Genomic DNA, 4839 nt, shown 5'->3' on the forward strand with positions numbered 1-4839 from the left:
TCAGGAGCAGGACCTGAGCACCTGACTCCTGAACTCCAATGAGAGCTAGTCCCGTGAGCATGCTCAGAAGCAGGGAAAAAGGACTTAGCCTCTGGAGACAAATGTGAGAATCTGGGTTGCTGCATATGCATAGAATGACCCAGATTCCTAACACTTCGTTCCCCAATGACTATAAAAGTGACATCTTAGTCCCCGTAAACTTTAATTTTTCAAAGGTTTGGCAAGCCTCAAGCCGGAATATAGTGGTAGCTGACAGATATACAGTGCCTTGAAAAAACGTTCATATCCAGTGAACTTTTTCACATTTTTTCACATTACATCCAAAAAACTAAATGTATTTTTTTTTTTTTTTTTGAGATTTAAGCTTGTTTATTTTAGATTTTCAATGTAATCCAATTTCAAACAAAAGCTAGATACAAATTGAAACCAGGTAAGCACTAGTATTAGCCAACGGGAGCAGGCTTATACAAGTTTAATCAATAAAGGTACTGAAACCCTTTGAGCAAAGCTTTCTTTCAATACAATACAGTAGTCAACTTTATTTTCATTGCGCAAAATAAAAATATCCTTATCCAACTTGGCACGCTTTAACTTTCCATTACAGTTTGCAACTGCTTTATAACTTAGTTTCAAGAACCCACCATGGGTTTACTATTAAAGAAGTATTACTTTACTCTAGAAAAAGTAATAATTGCCCAGATACCAGCAGGTTTATGCATCATTTCCTCCATCCAGAGCATGTTTTCCACAGTGTTCCCAAGTACTTGACTTACATTTAATATAGCCGCTGCAGACTTCTAAGCTATATTAATGTTAATGCACCCACAGTGGGAAATGCAGATTGTATGCAGCAACTGGGAGAAGAGATCAAATATGTCAAATGTCTGAACACTTTTTGTTCTCATTCCTGCAATAAGAACTAAGGTATGAAAGCAAATTCTGAATTAGCAGGATTTCTTACAAATCTGTCCAAGGCCAGCCTTTATTTACTGCAGAAAATCCTTGCTTAATTGAAGCGATTCAGATAGTGCTTTCATAGTTTGGTAAAGCAGTGATGCTTTTATACCTGTTACTTTCATGTTTCACCCTACTATAGTCTAACATTAGAAGCTTTGTTAGGTGGATATAACCAGTGCAAATGGGAAGACCACAAAAGCAAATAATACCTTGTGCTTTCTGATACATTTGATTCACTGTGCCAAAGTCCCATCATTTCACATTTTACAAGGCTAAAGCATAGATGTTTCAGAACATCCTTTCTTTCACAAGGTCCATGCAAAACAAAAGAAAAAAAAAGGTAAGGTGAAGAAAAAAAATTCAGGTACAAAAGTGATGAAAGAAAAAAAAAAATATACAAAATTATCCAGCAAGACGTTCACAACGTACAAGTGTTCTGAGCATGAGTCCATATTCTTCTTGAGATTAGATAAGAAAACAAATTAACTGATCTTCCCAGTTTGACTGGTCACAACCTTACTCTGGCATGTTCGCACGAAGGTGATCCTCAATGGTGCCAACCGCCCAATGGGTGAGCTGCTCCTGTGGCAAGTAGAGGCAGATGCTGCATAGCTTGAGGATTGTGGCTTTGCTTTTAGGAGTCTGCAAGTGCTATTTGTCTATGAAGAGGAACACTGACTGGTTAGGATTGTTCAGAACAATTCCAGTCTTGTCATTATGGCTTAGTTCATGCAGAAGATGTTTTTCATAATCACCATGATGAAATTCAAACTTTGCCAAAACAGGCCTGTAGGGCTCCTCTGATCCCTTCCATCTTGAAAACAGAAGACAAACAATCTTTTCTATATCATTCCGAGGCCAAAGAATAAAGTCCATCTCTTGAATACACCCAATTACATCCCTGCGCATTGACTGGTAGCGAGGTGCATGAAGCTGTACTACATCCTTCTGTAGAAGCTCAAGGGAACTCTCCAAGGAATAGCTGGAATCCCGCACGCCTTTCAGAATATTTTCTTCGTAGTTATTAGTCATAACTGGTATAACATCAACCACTTCAAAGAGAGCCGACTTCTTTTTCTTATCTTTGAACACAAAAGCGATGTACATCTTGAAGTCGAACTGGTCAGCTAGAGAATCTTTCTTCTTCCTTAGCTGAGAGTGCAGTCTGTTCAGAGCCTGCTTCTTCCGCGAGTTGGGGTCCCCCATTTTTTATTTTTGTAATGCCGCCACAAAGGCCTACGAAACTTATAAAATTATCGCTAAATTTCGGGTACTTTCTCTTTTGTGCATGTGAGACACCTAAGTCAACAGAAACAAGCCATGCTACCTCCTTCCAATGACTCAGTCAGGTCAGCACTACTAGCGACAGGCCTGTCATACTACCGGGGTCAGGAAACGGAGTGGCCAGACAACCATGACATGAAGGAGGTTATCATCTGATGAAACTAATAGAGGCATCATATACATGTGGAAAACCAGAAACACAACTCTTAAAAAATGCTAGGGTGGGGGGCCAACAATGGAAAAAAAACAAAGATGTCACCGGCTACTAGCCTATACCATAAAATCAAAAGCCATCCTGCTCACAGAAAGGAAAACTGCTCAGCCAGCCCCGAGATTGCATCATATGAGAAGAGATGACGTCACTGGACTTGCAGATCCCCCTTGTCCTCCTATTACAGTGCAAAAAAATAACCAGCTAGAGATTATTTCTCCATCTGACAGGTGGGGGTGGGGTGTTCACAGCAGAGTCACCCCAAAATACCGGGCTTGGGGGCAGAGAGGAAGCCCATGTGGAAGATCAGTCGACACCCCATAGGGAAGAACACCATGATGGCGGGCGTACAATAGGAGAGACTGACCCTGTCACCAGCTGGCTGAGGGGGTCAACGGTATGAACTACAGGAGGGTATATCGTGATCAGAGGCGACAGAGAGTAGATGACACGGCTTGTGGGATTGTGCGATAGTCGGTCGATCAGTGCGGGGCTTACACGAGGTCAGGAAGGGGCTGTCTGCTGTCTTAGCCATGCCGGCTACCTGTCATGTCTGCTGGAGGCAGAGTGCTGCTGTCAGGGTGGCGGATCATCGGTCTGTTCGGGGGCAGGCTGGTGGCGAGGAGGAGAGTGATGACTCCGGGGGGATCCATGTCAAGAAAACACCAGGGACCCCAACGGACCCCTCTGCTTGTGAGCCGCACTGTACAGCCTACTCCACCCCGACCCACCCATACTCCGGACCGGGGGTCTCGCTGTGAGAGGGGGAGGAGGCGGCAGGCCAAGGCCTCGATACCACGCAGTCCAAGAACTGACAAAAACCCCGACCCGTCTTTCTTTATGTTCTACAAGAAGGCAGCGCGAACACGCAGAGGCATCCTCACAGCTCAGGACCGCCGCAAACAGCCAGCAGCACCTCACACAGGAGAAGATCGCCGCCGCAAAGTCACCTCCTGCCTTCTCCCACCAGGGATCCCAACTAAATGTATTTTACTGGGATTTTTTTTTGTAATTAAACAACACAAAATAGCAAGTATTTGTGAAGCGTAAAGGAAATAATATATGGTTTTGTAATTATTTAAAAATGTAAATCGTAGAGGAGTTGTGGAGGACAGTAAAGCAGTGTTAGTAACATAGTAACATAGTTATTAAGCATGAAGGGAGACTTTAAGTCCATCTAGTTCAACCCATATCCTGTCCTAACCTGCCCTAACATGTTGATCCAGAGGAAGGCAAAAAAAACCTCATGTGGCAAAATGGTTATAGGTTTAGGTTATAAAATACATAGCCCCATCTCTGATAATCTTACGGAGCACTGTGCAAGCCATCATCCTAAAATGAAAGGAGAATGGTAGAACTGCAAACCCACCAAGACATGGCCATCCACCTAAACTGACATCCCAAGCAAGGAGAGCACTAATTAGAGTAGTCAAGAGACCTATGCTCACTCTGGAGGAGCTGCAGAGATGCACCACTCAGGTGGGAAACTCTGTCCACAGAATAGCTAGTAATTGCATAATCCACAAAACTGGTCTTTATGGAAGAGTGTCAAAAAGAAAGTCATTTTATTTTTGAAAGCAAGCGTTAAGAAGTACTTTTTGCAGTTTCTTAAAAGCTATGTAGGGGACACAGCTAGCATGTTGAAGAAGGCGCTCTGGCCAGATGAGATTAAAGTAGAACGTTTTGGACTAATAGCAAAATGCTGTTTGTTGCGGAAAACTAACACTGCACATCACCCTGAAAACACCATTCACCACCATCAAACATGGTGGTTGCAGCATCATGCTATGGGGATGCTTTTCTCAGCAGGGACAGGAAAGCTGGTAAGAGTTGATGGAAAGATTGATGGAGCTAAATACAGGGCAATCCTGGAGGAAAACCTTTTAGAGGCTGCAAAAGACTTGAGAATGAGACGTAGGTTCACCTTCCAGCAGGACAATGAAACTATTAATGTGCGTGAATGTCTTAGGGTACCGTTACACCTAGCGACTCACCAGCGATCCTGACCAGCGATATGACGCGGTCAGGATCGCTGGTGAATCGCTGGGTGGTCGCTAGTGAGCTGCCACTCAGGCAGATCTCACCAGCGATATCGCAGGGGACGGGGATCGCTACTTAACTGTCAGACGCGGCGATCCTGCGTCCTCCCGCCCGGCTCCACGCGTCGCGCGTCGTCACAGCAGGAAGCGCCGCAGGAAGTGGACGACGAGGAATGATCCAGCAGCTTCTCGCGCGATCAGCGATAACCAGCGGGGGAGCCGGTCGGAGGTAAGTATCACATGCAGCGATATCGCTAGTAATATCGCTGTAACGTCACAAAATCGGTGACTTTACAGCGATATTGCTAGCGATATCGCAGTGTGTAACGGGGGCTTTAGTCACAGTTC

At 44.4% G+C, this 4839-nt stretch overlaps 1 pseudogene; it reads right to left on the reverse strand.

Annotated features, from left to right (window-relative positions):
- Positions 1 to 1379: 1379 nt before the first annotated feature.
- Positions 1380 to 2535, reverse strand: LOC141097033 (uncharacterized protein C6orf62 homolog pseudogene; annotated as a pseudogene).
- Positions 2536 to 4839: the final 2304 nt, after the last annotated feature.

Source organism: Dendrobates tinctorius, unplaced genomic scaffold (assembly GCF_039654945.1).
Source record: "Dendrobates tinctorius isolate UK_male_01 unplaced genomic scaffold, ASM3965494v1 ptg000082l, whole genome shotgun sequence".
NCBI classification, from domain to species: Eukaryota; Metazoa; Chordata; class Amphibia; order Anura; family Dendrobatidae; genus Dendrobates; species Dendrobates tinctorius.